Raw genomic sequence first — 18,215 nt, 5'->3', positions numbered from 1 at the left:
TTAAGGATTTTTAGATATTGTGAAAGGAAAACAATAAAAAAATGATTATCAAGAATATGATTTTTGCCCTAATATCAAAGATCTTACTAGAAAAAAAGAAATTATGATCCAACATGAATTTTCTTAATAAAAAAAAAATATGATCGTGTCTGGTAACATGTGCATGTAAAATGTCTATAAATAGCATTTTAGCTTAGCATAAAGCTGACAATTTACACAAGGTTTATTTCTATTTTTTTCTGCTCCAAACTTACTTCAAACTTACTTCTCTGTCTGCTCGTATGAATGTAACATCATAAGAAAGTGTTTCACCGCTGTTCAAATGCACTTTGGATCACATCATTTATATGTATAAATGTTTTCCATCTGAAAGGACTAAATATTAAATGAAACAAATGACAATAAAATGCAAAGTAATCTCTTCAGTAATCAAAATACTTTTTGAATGTAACTGTATTCTAATTACTAATGATTTCAATTGTAACTGTAGTGGAATACAGTTACTTATATTTTGTATTTTAAATACATAATCCCGTCACATGTATTCTGTTATATTAGTTCATTCAGAAAGTATTCAGACCCCTTTTTTTCACATTTTATGTTGCAGCCTTATGCTAAAATGCTTTAAAAAAAAAAAAAAAAAAAAAAAAAATTCACATCAATCTACACTCCATACCCCATAATGACAAAGCCAAAAACAGATTTTTGATAATTTTGCAAATTTATTGAAAAGAAAAAACTGAAATCACACTGACCTTTGGCAGCGATTACAGCTTCAAGTCTTTTTGGTTATGATGCGACAAGCTTTGCACACCTGGATTTGGGGATATTCTGCCATTTTTCTCTGCAGATCCTCTCAAGCTCTGGCAGGTTGGATGGGGACCATCGGTGAACAGACATTTTCAGGTCTCTCCAGAGATGTTCAATTGGGTTCAAGACCGGGCGCTGGCTGGGCCACTCAAGGACATTCACAGAATTGTCCCGTAGCCACTCTTGCATTGTCTTGTCTGTGTGCTTAGGGTCATTGTCCTGTTGGAAGGTGAACCTTTGGCCCAGTCTGAGGTCCTGAGTGCTCTGAACCAGGTTTTCATTAAGGATATCTCTGTATTTTTCTGCATTCGGCTTTCCTTCAAACCTGACCAGTCCCCCAGTCCCTGGCACCAAAAAACACCACCACAGCATGATGCTACCACCACCATGCTTCACCGTTGGGATGGTATTGCGCAGGTGATGAGCGGTGCCTGGTTTCCTCTAGATATGACACTTGGAATTGAGGCGAAACAGTTCAATCTTCATTTCATCAGACCAGAGAATCTTGTTTCTCACAGTCTGAGAGTTCTTTAGGTGCTTTTTTGTGTCTTGCACTGAGCAGATGCTTCCGTCTGGCCACTCTGCCATAAAGCCCAGATCGGTGGAGTGTTGCAGCGATGGTTGTCCTTCTGCAAGTTTCTCCCATCTCCACACATGATCTCTGGAGCGCAAACAGAGTGACCATCAGGTTCTTGTTCACCTCTCTTGCCAAGCCCTTCTCTTCGATTGCTCAGTTTGACCAGGCGGTCAGCTCTAGGAAGAGTCCTGACTTCTTCCATTTAAGAATTATGGAGGCCACTGTGCTCTTGGGAACCTTCAATGCAGCCAGAAACATTTTCTAGCCTTCCCCAGATCTGTGCCTCGACACAATCGTGTTTCTGAGCTCTGCAGGCAGTTCCTTTGACCTCATGGCTTGGTTTTTGCTCTGATATGCATTTTCAGCTGTGAGACCTTATATAGACAGGTGTGTGCCTTTCCAAATCATGTCCAATCAATTGAATTTGCCACAGGTGGACTCCAGTCAAAGTTTTGAAACATCTCAAAGATGTTCCAGACAAATGGGATACAGCTTACCTAAATTTCAAGTGTCATTGCAAAGGGTCTGAATACTTATGTCAATATGATATTTCAGTTTTATCTTTTTAATAAATGTGCAAAGTTATCAAAAATCTGCTTTTTACTTTGTAATTATGGGGTATGGAATGTAGATTGATGAGAAAAAATAATTTAGCATAAGGCTGCAACATAAATTATGAATTAAATGAAGGGGTCTGAATACTTTCTGAATGCACTGTGTGTGTGTGTGTGTGTGTGTGTGTGTGTGTGTATATATATATACCCTGGCAGAAACTGTGAAATTTTGGCATTGATTTTGAAAATAGGACTGACTGGTCTTTTATTTAAGAATAGTGATCATATGAAGCCATTTATTATCACATAGTTGTTTGGCTCCTTTTTAAATCATAATGGTAACAGAAATCAACCAAATGGACCTGATCAAAAGTTTATATACCCTTGAATGTTTGGCCTTGTTACAGACACACAAGGTGACACACACAGGTTTAAAGGGCAATTAAAGGTTAATTCCCACACCTGTGGCTTTTTAAATTGCTATTTATATATATATAAACAGTGCATATATAATTTTTGAACAACACAGAGCCCCTTGCGGAGAGGACAGTGAGGGAATTTATTTTCTGAAACAGTTCCCTCACAAAAAAAAAAAAATAATAATTTATTTTTTTAGGTACCCTCGCATAGCTTTATTCATCCCTTACAAAAATGAACCATGGTTTTACCACAGTAAACATTATTTGACTATGGTATTTAGGGATGTCCCGTTACCGATACTGGTATAGAAATCGGGTCTGATACCACACTCGTTCTTGTGCTCATGTTCATAAAAATGTTCCAATACCAAAAAACGATACCATCTGACGTCATTCCGTAAACATTCAGCACACAAATTGAAATCACATTATGTCCTAGTGTGATTATTAAACCGCAAAAGTGGCAATTTAATGAGATAAATATAGAGTTTGCATGTGCTGCGCTCTTCAGAGTGAATGTGTGGTGTTGTATTAACATGGGCTGCTCATACCTTTTATAGCTCCTTGTGATGACAGTGAGCAGAGCACTGATTAACTTTGTAGCGTGAGGGACATACAGACTACATATTTATTTAATGAAATAGCAGCCTTTTGTGTTTTAATAATCACACTGGGTAATGTAGCAAACTGCTTTTTCGGAGCTGAGAAGCTATGGTCAAAAACACACAGAAAAGCTAATAAGCAAATAAAAGCTAAATTTAAAATGAATAAAGTATGGCAGAAATATATCACTACTGCTTAGTTGTGTAATATTCACTGTATTACTAGTACTACTGCTACTACTACTACTAATAATAAATCAACACTAATTGAATTATATTTAAGCAATCATACATCTGTAATGCTCTTTTATGCAGCACTTTTTTTTTGACAAAAATAACTGTTGTATTTTGAATTGTGCTGTGAGGTTCTGTATAAAAGCACTTCATTTGATAAAAATAATACAATATTATGTTGAAAATTAATTTAAATTTTTTTATGTTATTTTTATTTTACTGAATTCATTTATTTACACACTATTTTGAATTAAAATAAATTGTTTATATGAAATTCAGAAAAACGAGGTATCAGTAAATACCAAAAAGGAAGTATTGGTACTTGTTCTAAAAACAAAAATGGTATCAGGACATGCTTAGTATTTGTAGTAAAACAACATCCACAAAATTTACCATGTTTTTTTTTTTTTACACTAACCATATTTAAGCCATGATATTGCATTCCCTTACACACTATTTGACTATTTCAAGGGAACGCAAACTATTGTGAGGGAACACAATATTTATTTGTGAGGAATACAAAACTATTTCAGAAAAATAAATTCCCTACCTGTCCTCTAAGGGTCTCGGTAAAACAAGGTCACTATGACCAGAATTTATGATGATATCTGGCTACACAACACATGGATTTAGATTAATCGGATGTACAGTAGTGTGCACACACACACACACACACACACACACACACACACACACACGCACACAAATTCCATTTAGTCTTTAACCCAATTTAGTTTGATTCTTTGCATTTTTACTGCTTTGTACAAGACCATGAATACTGACAGAATTCCCAGCATAACAGCACAGTTTCATGTACACAGACATTACTGGATCTTTGGAAGACTTAAATCCATATAGGTGTGGATCTAAAATAATGACCTATTATACTTGACTATAAAAGAACTTTTGTATAAAGTAAAAATATGGCATCATTAGAATGTAGAATAGTCAGTGAGTTAACTGGTTTTCTCTTTGCCTGTGTACGTGCATGGAGCAGGTGTGAAATTGTGTCAGTGCTCCGTGTTCTTGTATCTTGTTCTGCTTGTCAAAGTGTGTAACGTCCTTTGCAGTGTGTGTGTGTGTGAGTGAAAGAGAGAGAGAGAGAGAGAGCGAGAGAGAGAGAGAGAGAAATCTTATTCTTTCATTATAGTGAATGAAAAACAAAATTTCAGCTTTCACATAGCCAGATTTTTGACTATTGGGATAAAGTTGGCAAGATCATACTACTAAGACAGGAAGCGGTTTGGTGGCCAGCATGTAAGACAAGCTTTTTCAGTTCGCTTTTTCATCTAAAGTTTGCGAGTGTATCTGTCTGCATCCAGCAAGATGATAAGGATCACTACACAAGTAACCCCCACCTTGGATCACAAAGTGATTCTATTGGCTGAAGAACTTTTAAAATCCAATGCAATTACTGCATGATTCATGTTGTCTTAACTATGTAAATATGACAAAGAATACATTTTGAATCATATGTCACATATCATATTATTATACCAAAGATATAAATGGTGAAATTGAATGTCTCTGTTCTGTCTTCTCCAGTTCACAAGCTAAAGGGTTAACCTTTTAGCTCAGCATCTCCTTGTCATTTTCATCATGTTTCTTGTCACTGTCGCCACCTAGTGATACAGCGATTTGATTGTATTAAATAGAACTTTTAAGTTGCTGTATATTTAATAATTTTACTAAATTTCATTTTTGAATCTTTGTCATTAGGGTTTGATTTGAGTATAGGGACAAGTATAGATGTAAGGTTGCTTTTGGACTCCAAATAAACAGAGCAAACACAGTGTATGAATGTGACATCCAACTGTTGCAATACTTCAGCATTTTGCCGGTTATTTGAAGGGCATGTTACTTAGTGGCCGTGCCTTGTAGTCATCTTGCAGGACACAGACAGACATTTAGCAGACACTTTTATCCAAAGCGACTTACAAATGAGGAACAAAACAAGCAAAATGTCAACAATATTTTCAGTATTGCACTGCCAAGTTCTCACAGTGGCTAGAGTAGTAAAGATGCTTGCACAGAAGAAAGAGACACACACACACACACACACACACATATATATATATATACATACATATATATGTATATATTTTTTTAAAAAGTGCATTTAGTGTTGATTAGTTAAGGACTCATGTAACATGTGTTTTCATCAAGAAAACAGACCAATAGAATAACAGACCGTGAGCAGGAGCACGAGACACTTGGAAAAGGGAAGAAATAAGGAGTGCAAACAAGGAGGGCAGGTGGGGAAAATGAACTTGTAATCAGGGAAACGAGGGGGCGGAGCAAGGGAACGAGACAGAGAACAGAAACAGGCAGAGAAACACATGGGTGAGACCAAAACACAAATAGAAAGTCAAATAACAACATAGAACACGGATGTCAGGATCCTGACATTAAAGTGTAATAAAAAGACCAGACAGAGATGGCAGGATCCTGACAGGGTTAGGGTAGCAAGATTGTTAATCAATGGTAAATTCTTCAGTTGAAGACATCAGTCCACAATAATTCAACTTAATTGTTTAAAAATTCTTTAAAAACATAATTCCTGTTGAAGAACTACTGTTACACCTGCAGCGTCTGCTATCTCTCCAGAGCGCCGCCAGAGGTCTCCATCTCCAGAATTCTAACTTTCCCTTCACGAACTACATTTCACATAATCTCCCGCTCAGACTGATTACTCACTCACCTGTTTCATATTATCCCAGACTATTTAAGTTCTCTGTTTACCTGCATTCAGTACAAAGTCTTGTTCTGCAGTTCTGAGCATTATTACCATTCCTGGGTTTTTTTTTTGTTGTTTTTTTTTTTTTTTTTTGGACTCCTGCCTGCTTGTGAGTTTTTGGACCTTTTGCCTGTTTATTGGATTACTCCTCTGTCTCTTGGATTTATTTGGCTTGCTTTTCTTGGACTGTCTCCTGTGTACCAGACCCTTGCCTGTTTTGTTGTTTATCCCTTTATTTACAACTTCTGTTGTACTGTTCTTACATTTATTAAACTGCACATGGATGTTAACACAACTGCCCTGGCGTTTTCGCCACAACTACAGTACCCATGATCCTAAGGGAAACAATCATCTAATCAGAAAATTGCAACCAAATGACTTTGCCACCAAAGTCCTTTTTTAAGGTAAGTCAGTCCAATCGGCGGCCATATTTGTAACGTTCCTGGGCAGCTGTTTTGTATGGATACAAGTGGCATAAAGGTACAGCCCCTGACTACTTGAATAGGGAAAGACCAAAATCTCCAAAAGGGTTGGTCAAGATTACGATCGAAGAACATGTTTCAAACCAGCAGTAAAATCTGACAACAATGGTTTTAATCATTGTGCTTCTTTACCTTAGATCACGTTTAAAAACACAATCTCTTTTTTTTTTTTTTCTGCTGGTCTAGCTAATGTGCATGCAGGATTTGGAGTTAATTGACAGGCGACATCTGTATCTAAAGGGTTATCGGCTCTTTTACCTTTTAAGGTGGGACTTCCTTTTCTACTACTTGTATTTCTATACATCTGAATATTTTACAATAAAACATTGAGGTGGAACCCATGTGAGGTGAGCTGGCCCAGAGAGGTGTCCCCTATTTGCCCACTCCGACTGTAGGGCCTGGTTGAGGAAGTAGCATTCCTGTGTGGGCAGCTTAAGAGTGTACTCCTCCCAGCTCCAGATTCTGTGTTTGAATAGAGGCATGAGAGGAGGTACCACCAGGGAGATTACTGGGGGGGTAGCGACCCTCATCCTTTTAAATCAATTACATAATTCGCAGTGCTTCATGGGATTGTGGTTCATTCCCTCACTAAAGATGTTATGTACACAGTCCATGTCTTTTTGTTTGATTTTTCAAATACTACTTCAAATCGAAGTTTGTAATATTGTGATTCACCTGGGATCTTGTTGGTTTTGTTCATGGTCCAATCTTTTATGAAGACATTATTTCCCTGTGGGAAATGAATGGGAAAAACACTTTGGGAAGACGAAGACGGCTGCAAAATTGGGCAGGCACTGTTGTGTTCTATTAAACAAGATAAGTTTTGATTGCAATTTAATGTTCACGATAGACCGGCAACTTGCAATCATATCATACCTGGTTAGGACCCAGTGTTAATCTAAAATCAATGATGCTACATTAATAGACCACTCTGCAAAAGATTGTTCTGACACTATTGAAAAAGTTACCAATCTCCATGAAAGGCTGTAAAGAGAATACAGAGACATTTTTAGAAATTCACAAAAAAAACAACTGGCAAATCCAGCAACCAGTTCTTCCTCAGAAATGCTCATTGCCACAACCTGGTATCTTGTAAACTTTTCTTTTTTTTTTTTTTTAAACCGGTGGACTGATTTCAGTCACGTCTTGTGTAATATACATCAGATGGTTTAGGCTGAGATTGTTTCAGCTTCAGAACCAGATGTAAGACAGTGTTCTACTGACACGCTCTCAAGAAAAGCTGATATAGCAGCAAAGAGGACCAACACCCTATTAATTCCATTGGTTTTGAAATTGTTCAATAGATGTTCAAGCACATAGGGTTTGTTAGCCCTCATACTTTTGGTCATATAGTGTAACATATTGTTAGAGGTCTATGTCCAGTGATCAACCAATATATCGGCCGATTTTCTTAAGCTATGACGGTGCCAAGAATCAGCTGCTTGCACATAAAGGAGCCGTGTGAGACATGCAAATGACCAATCACTGTTTGTTTTGTTGTTAAGTGCCATCGTGTTCCCACAATAATAGACCAGTGTGCAACAGTCTCATTTAAATGGTCCCGCATATCAGAGCCACGACAGACAAGTATGAGCTCATAATGATTAAAGTGCTTGCATGTTTCATTCTTTCTCTTTTTCTCTTCTCAACAGTTCCCTGTAATTGATAACTGTCTTGTCTTATGATAGAAAGGAAAATATCAATAAAAGTTCTATCATACCATCTGCAAATATGTGGATATCATGTTTACATAGATTTAATCCACAAACTGCACAAAAAGTGTTTTCTTCCTGCAGAGCGCTCATTTATCTCCTTCTGACGTGGGTATTATATCAGTCTGGACCAAAACTCTTTTCCTCTGACTCACTAATGTTGCATGATGGTCAGTCCGTAACACTCCAGGCTGGTGAACCGAGTCGAGTAAACTGGAGGCGGTCAGTAGATTGCTGCTCTCACTGGATCCACATGAGTGATAGAGCAACTTCAGAATAAATGCACTTCACGTGTGCTGTAAGTAAATGTCATTGTGCACTTTTTGTGAGGAAAATTGCATTTTTAATGCGAACATACCCTCCATGGTTGCTTCTCTACTGTGTGCACTGCTGTTATTTCCTTCTTTCTAATGTATTACAATTTCTTTGTGCAAAGTTTACTAAAATGGGAAGCCAAAAACAATTATTTTTATGCAAGGTTAAAGTTTTGTGAAAATTTGAGTAAATAAAATGCTAAATAAAAATGTATATATTTATTTTTTACCAATTTGTGTATATGCCATTTACTAATATATTAAATTGTGTGATACATCGGCATAATATCGGCCTATCAGCCACCCTGCTCTCTAGATATCGCCATCAGCCATTAATAAAACCATATCGGTTGACTATTAACTGTCACATATATTTGATTCGTTATTTGTTATATATAAATATAACATTTTCCTTTTTTTTTTTTTTTTTTTTTTTGCAATATGTTATGAATGTCTTAACTATTGTTAACTTTTGACAGTACAATTAAATGAGTCAGGGAGGGAGATGTTTGCGTTGATAATGCTGAAGACATGAACTTCACCTCACACTCATCAGCACAAATTACAACATTTAAATTAATGTAAAAGTTTATTGAAAAATTTTCTAATAGAACCTGAGGAAGATGTCCAAAGGATGATGTGGTGTGTGAGAAGACATCCATCATTATGACAGGATCATTGTGAGTACTGCACTGACCAGATGCAGAGACAATGCCCTCTGTAGACAAACCTCTCAGCACACACACACACACACACACGCATGTTGGTGCATCTATCATTATGAGAGCTCTCCATAGACATAATGATTTTTATACTGTACAAACTATAGATTCTATCCCCTAACTCTAACCCTACCCCTAAACCTAACCCTCAAAAAAACTTTCTGCATTTTTACATCTTTAATAAAATATTGTTTAGTATGTTTTTTTTTTTAAGTGATTTAAATTATGGGGACACTAGAAATGTCCTCATAAACCACCCAAACCCCCCCCCCCACACACACACACACACACACAGGTCCAGCTACATGTCGCGGTGTGTTTGAAGAGCTCTGCTGCTCTCCGTCTGTTTCTGAGTATGAGTCATCACTAGTCTGATCTGTCCCTGATACACACAAAACTCTATGAAGTTTGAGTGTTTGAATGTAGTGTGTGTGTGTGTGTGTGTGTGTGTGCATGTCTGAAAAGGGTAACATTGGAAGTGTTCCAGAGGTGGAACAAAATCCTTGATTGATTGCCTGAATTTTAATTGGTACCTCCTAGCACCGCAGCACAACACTGAGGGCTTAAGGGGGTGTTTACACTGACAGCCATTTGCAGCGACAAAGCGAAAGTCATTTATTTTCAATGAGAATTGGTGATTTTCAGTGACATAAATGACAAATCTGTTGCAGATGCAAATGAGCAGTGATGCAATGTGGCAGTTACCAATGGGAGTACAGACAGTGATGGATGGATACATGAATATATGAATGAATGGATGGATGGATTGGATTGATGGATGGGTTGATCTAATCATCCAAAAACAAATGTGACATGTGGATTAGTTTGGCAAAGGTGCCCATATGGTGTACAAATTCAGGTGGATATTTGAAGTTATGAACATCCATTCATCCATCCACCCATCAATCCAATCCAATCCATCCATTCAATGCATCCATTCATCCATCAACCCCTCCATCCAATCCATCAATCCACCAATCCATCAACCCCTCCATCAATCCAATCCATCCATGCATCCATCAACCCCTCCATCCAATCCAGTCCAGACCAGTCCATCCATGCATTCAATCCATCCATTCATCAATTGAACCCCCTATCCAATCTGTCTGACCATCCATTCATCCATCCATCCTTGTTTTCTCTCTCTTATGTTAGACAGTAAATATTGTTTAGTAGCATTGCTCATTGATATATCAGCAGTAATAATCAGCATTATTTCAGACCCAGAGAGAGGCTGAAGCCACCAGCCACCCCATTAGGCTTTTCCCAAACACTCCTGCTCTGTGTTCATTGCTCGTAATTAAACTTTCTGTCATGATCAGAGAGGCTCAGGACCCAAATGCAGAGTGAAAAATAATGGTTTATTTAATACAAAAAAATTAAAATAACAAAAAGTCCAACATAAAACTTCCACAAGGGTGAAAAAACAAACGCAAACAACCCCATAGGTGAAAACTAATAAACCAGGACTGGGGCAGAGGACAGCAGGGAATAGAACCGACCGGACTGACAGGGAATAACAGGATAAAAACGAGAAAGGGAACCGACAGGCAAGACCAACTGGAATAAACGAGCACACAAGATGAACTGGCACTGGACAGCACACACAAGGAGACTAAAATAGGAAGAGAAATCAACAGGTTAACAAGACAGGGCAGGTGTGACTAATAAACTAATAAGGAGAGAAATCAACAGGTTAACAAGACAGGGCAGGTGTGACTAATGAACTAATTATGGGCAAACAAGGAGGCAGGGTATGACGTAAGACAGAGAGACACGCAGTGATACAGAAACAAAACAAAGCCACGTGCTCTCACAAGACAACAAAACACCTGAATGGCATGAGCATACATCGCCAAGACAATAAGGCAATATACGCTCATGCCAACCGACAAACAAGATGAGAGAATGTGTAGCAACGCCAAACAAAGCGATGCCATGCACTCTCACACTAAACGAAAACTGAGCATACGTCGTGAGGCAAACGCCACGCGATGCACGCAACAGGTGACAAAAACAAGACAGGACACCTTTGCGAGAGTTCGTCCACACACAAACCTGAAGTTTCTGTACAAAGTGACCGAACCTTAGCACAACGTGAAGACAGCTCGTGACCCGGGCACGCAGTGAAAAGCGAGCGAGTGAATCTGCAGTCGCGAGAGACAGACACAGAACATGGAGCATGAGTGTCCGGATCCTGACACAGACCGAAACTGAATCAGACAGGGAAGTCAAACAGATCCAGACACTGTGCTCCGGACATGAAACACAAGACAGGTTGTGCCCCGCATCGCATCGCTAGCGCAACGCAAGGTTCACCCGTGTTTGCAAGACAGATAAAAACTACTGACGCGAGTGCATGCCGCCAAGATGACTTAAGCACGATGCACTCACGACAATAACAGACAGAAACATGGAGCATGAGTGTCTGGATCCTGACACAGACCGAAACCGAACCAGACAGAAAGTCAGGATCCAGACACCATGCTTCTGACATGAAACAAGACAGACTGAAGAGCGCACGGCAGGGAATTAAACCGAAACCAATGAAACACAAGACAGACATGGGACGATAATGCCACGGTCCTGTCAGACAAAAACCCAGACTGACAGAGTAACAGGACCGTGACACTTTCATTAATGATCAGACACTGCCGTGTGTCAGAGAGAAAAAGCCTTTTTTCAGAACACATACTGAAAGGCCATGGATTCTATATGACTGTGATGGGATTATGAATATTATTGCTCTAATAAGCATGGCTATTAGCAATTACTACAGTAATAATGCTATGTTTCACTGTCATAATGTACTGCAGTTGACATGGATTCATTATCTAATGCAGTGTAATTGTAGAATTGATTAATCATAGACTTGATTATTTGAATTATGAGAATGGATTTTATGTGCCAGCAAAATGAATTCATTCATAAGAGAACATATTCATGTTAATGTTTTATTTTAGCCGCTAACTCACAGTAATTGTCCCATTCATCACTTGCCCTCATACTTTACACAATCTTCACAGCAAGTCATGTCTCGGTTTATCACTCTAAAATCTCTAATGTTCACCAAGAGAGACACAGATTAACAATGCTACATAAAGCCTCAGGAAAACCAGGCTAAGAAAGGAATATTAAAGAATGCACAGATTCACTAAGCCTGAAGGAGTATGTGGAAAATTGCATCCTAATTCACATAAAATCCAGTCTAGATAGCATTCAGTATTAGAATTAATGCATTCCAAATCATAGTACATTGAATATAATAGGTGAAGTGGCGGTATATGTACAGTACATATTTAAAGTCCCTGTGAAGTGCCTTGACGAGCACGATTCGATTTGGTGTTCTGATGTATTTCCTACTGGAACAGAAAGTGGGGGCGGGACATGTCGAATGACTTGTCCCATTTTTTAAAATAGCCAATAGGCCTTAGTTTACAGGCACACACACCACTTTCCACCATACTGCTTATGTCAGAGCCGCATTCAGGGAAAACTTGAGAAGTGTTCTCAATTCTGGCCAGCTTTTCCAAAGACTTGAGAACCGAACAATGATCTAACTGACAACATTAATCCATAACTAGCCCACAAACGCACACAGCACACTGAGGTCTTTGCTTACAACAAAGCTTGAGCCATTGTGCAAGTCCAGTGCAGATGAACGAGAAACAAGCCAGTAAAAGTTAATATATCCATGTTTTAAAGCACAATACTTTAAGCACAAAAAATAAAGAACACTTACTCAAGCTGTACATCCTAAGAAACCTTTGGCTGCACTAAAAATATAAATAAACTCCAGCAACATTCCTTGCATCCAGCTGCCTTGTTGTTGCATCACGTCCCATTCAAAAGTGATCATCCTTATGCCCTGTTCCCTTTCAGAGACAATAACCCTCCACTGTGAGAGCTCCAGTTGGCTGAAATGTGATAACGGTCAGTCATAACTAACTTTTTGAGTGATTCTTATTGGACATTTTGTTTGGAGCAACCCTACATCATGGATTGTGCTCCCTTCGAAGTGCCCTGTGAAGGCATGATCAACACCAGTTAGAACATTAGTTGTAGGGGGAGGGTGCATTCTTCTAGAAAGTATTTGATAGGACAAGGTTTCTCAACCTCTATGTAACATCATGGATGTCCCTTAATCTTTTAAGCAGGAAGAGAGACAATGCTGATTTTAAATGCTTATATCTTCTGAAAACGAACTTTGTCATCGTTTAGAAGTACACTAGCTAAAAGCTAATAGATATGGACTGAAAGCAGCAAAACTTTCATTTTGTTTTCACTGGGTCTTTAAAGGTGAAGTGTGTAATTTCTGCACCACTAGTGGCACAGGAGTCTCAAATGTGGCCTTCAAGTGGAATTGGAAATATTGTAATTACGAGTTCCAAGCACATGAATGACCAAGCGAAGTCGTGTTTTCCAGTGGGAAACTGAATTCCAGATACCCAAGTTGCTGATGTTGTGACATTGGAAGTAGGGTGTCCACATGAAAGATGATGGTAAGTACTGATTTTGCAAAGTTATTACAATATCAGAGCTTTATTTCATTAATATTTATTTGTTAAATATTACAGTCAATTAATAAAAAGATAAAAACGAGTGCCAAAAGAGCTCTACAGCAATCGACCACTCCCATGACACACTGTGAATGGCGCAATCAAGTCGGTTTCCCTAAACTCTCAAACTACTTATATATTTGTACATATCTGAATATTTTGCAATAAATGTAAAATATATTGATTCTATACTTTTCATAGTTTTTTCATAGTAATTTTTCATAGTTTTTCATTTGATTACTTCATTCACAATGCTTTATGGGATTTAGTTGTTAGTTGTGCACTGTTGCACTCTATAGACAAGGGTCTTGACTTTGGTTATTTATTCCTACACAGTATTCAAGCTGCAACTGTAATAAACATTACAATTTGAGACTCACACCTCAAGAAAATGTGATTGTCAATCACAAACACGGACTCTGTGAATGTGGCCAGAGAATTAAAAGGCATCTGAGGAACCCCAAAATAGTGCCTTGAGAGTCATCATTTTTCACAAGACTAGCTCATCCTTGACTGAGAATCTATTGTTGTGTGACATTGGCTTTAACAGAATTGGATATTATCAGATAGCATATCATCGATTCAGTGCAGAATCAGAGCTTAGAGACAGGCAGAGATACAGAAATAAGAGCGATAGAGAGACAGAAGTTCCTTTGGTGATGCACTGGGGTGTATCAGGCAGACGTGCCTGTTCAGTCACTGAGATCCTGCTGTGAGGGCTATCTACTGTAAAATACAAACACTGTCACAGTTACCTGGGACAACGGTTAAACATACAGTTTAGCGCTCATTATACAAAAATAGTTAAACACAAAATACCATGATGACCAATCAGAATCAAGTATTCCAGAGAGCCATGTAATAAAAATAGATATTTAAAAGTGATAGTCCAGATAGATAATAAAATAAAAATCAGAGAAGTGTTATGAAGATTCCATGAGGAAGGTGTTGCATAATAATCATGTGTCTGTTTCAGTGATAGATGTTCATCTCTTTTTTATTTACTTATTTATTCCGTCTTTGAATGCCTGTGATTCAGGCTCTGTTTGCTCTCTGTCCCAGCAAAAAGTGCTATTTCATTCATCTAGATGGCAGCAAGTACTAGGAAGAATAAATGTTCCCCTATCACCTTCCAGCACAATACAGATCTGAAATGCAGGTTGTGTTCTAAAGCAGCTGAACACTCACCATGAGCTTGTCCATAGACATTCAGTCTATTTTGTGAAATCCAATACAGCCATCCATCCAATCCCATCCTTCCATCCATCAACCCCTCCATCCAATCCAATCCATCCATCCATCCATCCATCCTGTTTTGTTGAATATCTCAGCCTATATGAACATGTTGTTGATTTGTTTATCATGCTGTTTCTTCTGGACTAAATGTTTTATTCTGGAGACATGAATTTGGATTAATTACCCGAGAAAGCTCACAGGCAAGTAGAAAATGGCTCATTTTGAAGAAAAAGGCCCAAGCTAGGAGCTGATATAGAGTTTTTGGCTACTTGGGACTTACAGAAGCGGTGATTGGAGCAGACATGAGACGTTTGTCTTTGTTGTTTTTCAGAGGTCATTTCTACAGTTTTCCTGAGCAACCACTGGGTGGCGCCATGATGATTCTAGTTGCCTGTTTTCTGTTTCTGGTCTCGAGACACACTTTAAAAACTATCAAAACAAGCGATCCAGATGGAGATCAAAAACCATTTATGTTTTTTTGGAGTAAAAATTAATTTGTGCTGTTGTTGTTTGTCATTACAACTCAAAGTAGTTAATGATATCAACGTAACTAGCCTCGGACCATCGCTTCATGACATCTACACACTCACGTGAGGCACTGTCATTCAAAAATGGTCATCTTGACTCTGTATATTATCAGCGATATATAGTCACATGTTTTTGACAATTTGTACAAATGTAATACCTTAAACATTACATTACCTGCTAAGAATATACACTGATGCGAGTGAAAACACTGGAGACCGGAAACTGAAAACAGTCAAATCGTGGAACACTTCCACATTCAGTAAAAAAGGTGGATATAATCATTTGAAACTGTGGTGTAATGGCAACAAAATAAACATAGTCCACATAGTGAGAACAAATAGTCAAATTCCTGAGAATGAGAGCTTTCATTTGATCCATGAGTTTTTCAGGTCTTATCTTGTTATTTCTTTTAACATAATTGCAGAAGTAATGGATTTCTGTGAAAAGTTCAGATTCTAAGCTTTCAGATGGAACCACATATGACTATTTCTGTAGGACTCCAAGGACTTCCAGGGACTTTTACAATTTATGCATACATTTATTACACAGTAGTGTCCTCGCACAATGGATCCGCAGAGCTTAAGAGGTTAAAGGAATAGTTCATTCAAAAATGTATATTCTGCCATCATTTACTCAACCTCATGTTGTTCCAAACTCTATGGATATATTTGTCTGTTGATAACAAAAGATGTTATACATAATGACTAGAGGTCGACCGACAGTGGATTTTGCTGATACTGATAACTAAGGTGGTTGAATAGGCCGATAACCAATTAATCGGCCGATAGTTTTTAAAATTGCAGAGGCTACATGAGTCCAAATTGGAAAAAAATCCAGATTCAGTCTATAGTGCAACTGTAGCCCAGTAATAAAAAAAATAAAATAAAAAAGAAAGGACTTTTAACTATAAACAAGCCTGAAATACACCTACTTATTTCAGTACTCTCATTTTGAAATATGGAGAATAATGGCTCAGTTAGAATGCTCTGTTTGAGTATTTACCAAATGATAGCCTTTATTCACCAGACTGAGGATTTTATATATCACCAGGCAAGGTTTTTTATTATTATTATTATTATTCATAAGAAAGTTGGAGACACAATGTATGTGCTGCAGGACACATTTCTATATAGTCACATTTTTCTTTGCATGCTCTCACTTCAATTTAGAACACTTGATTTAATCAAAATAAGAAAAAATATGCATTGAAATGAGGATAAAAATATGGATGAAATAAAAATATTAGCATAGATTTTTACAGATAACCGATAGTTCCAAAGAGCAAATATCGGCACCGATTAATCAGTAAAACTGATTTATTGGTCTGTCTCTAATAATGACAGCCTCAGACTTTCATTGTATATAAAAAAAGAGAAAATGAAAGTGAATGGTAACCATTGTTGGGCAGTAACAAAATACATGTAATGGGATTACGTATTTAAAATACAAAATATAAGTAACTGTATTCCACTACAGTTACAATTGAAATCATTAGTAATTAGAATACAGTTACATTCAAAAAGTATTTTGATTACTGAAGAGATTACTTTGCATTTTATTGTCATTTGTTTCATTTAATATTTAGTCCTTTCAGATGGAAAACATTTATACATATAAATGATGTGATTCAAAGTGCATTTGAACAGCGGTGAAACACTTTCTTATGATGTGTTACATTCATACGAGCAGACAGAGAAGTAAGTTTGAAGTAAGTTTGGAGCAGAAGAAATAGAAATAAACCTTGTGTAAATTGTCAGCTTTACGCTAAGATAAAATGCTATTTATAGTCATTTTACATGCACGTTACCAGACACGATCATATTTTTTTATCAAGAAAATTCACGTTGATCATAATTTCTTTTTTTCCTAGTAAGACCTTTGATATTAGGGCAAAAATATTCTTATAAGAAAATATAATATAAGAATTATCATATTCTTGATAATTTTTGTATTGTTGTCCTGTAAAAATATCTAAAAATCCTTAAAACAAGATCAATTTGATTTATCTTGTTTTAGAAACAACACTGCATAAGATATTTAGGTTTTTCAGAGAATGTATTTTTAACATGTGTATTTTGTCTTACTGCACTGACAGAGTTTTTACAGTCAAGACAAGTGAAAAAATCTACCAGTGCTGAAGAAGTAATCCAAAGTATTTAGAATATGTTACTGACCTTGAGTAATCTAACGAAATATGTTACAAATGACATTTTACAGCATGTATTCTGTAATGGAATACTGTAACGAGGCAGGTGAGGATGGAGGATCTAAGTGCAGCTTTTAATGGAAACGAAAGATGAACAAAGTAACTCAGAATAAAAAATGAAAACAAAACACAGGGAACCAGGTTCAGAACATGACAACATATGTGAAGACTGACAAAGGAAACAGGGAAAACAAGGGCTTAAATACATGGGGGCAAACAAGGGAAGGAGGAACACCTGTGGAAACAATCAGGGGAAAACCAATCATAAAATGAAACTACAAAAGGACTACAAACTAACAGGAAACAGGAACTAAACAAGAATTTCAACATAAAAGTCAATACAAAAAACAAAAAACAAAACAAAACAGGGAATATGTGACAAATATATTTCAAAAGTAATCCTCCCAACCCTGATGGTATCTGAGGCTAACATTCAGTGTCTCCTTTTGTGTTCCACAGAAGACAGAAAGTAATATGGATTTTGGAATGTGAAAGGTTTGTGTCGCTGTCCTGGGTAGGTTTG

The 18,215-nt window shown here is 37.3% G+C and overlaps 1 pseudogene; it reads left to right on the top strand.

The window, feature by feature from the left end:
- LOC127412651 (GPI ethanolamine phosphate transferase 2-like) overlaps positions 1–18,215 on the top strand; it is a 180,655-nt pseudogene that overhangs the window by 2,615 nt on the left and 159,825 nt on the right.

This window comes from Myxocyprinus asiaticus, chromosome 22 (genome assembly GCF_019703515.2).
Source record: "Myxocyprinus asiaticus isolate MX2 ecotype Aquarium Trade chromosome 22, UBuf_Myxa_2, whole genome shotgun sequence".
NCBI lineage: Eukaryota > Metazoa > Chordata > Actinopteri > Cypriniformes > Catostomidae > Myxocyprinus > Myxocyprinus asiaticus.
The sequence above is the reverse complement of the archived record's forward strand: the minus strand, read 5'-3'. Positions and strand labels throughout refer to the sequence as shown.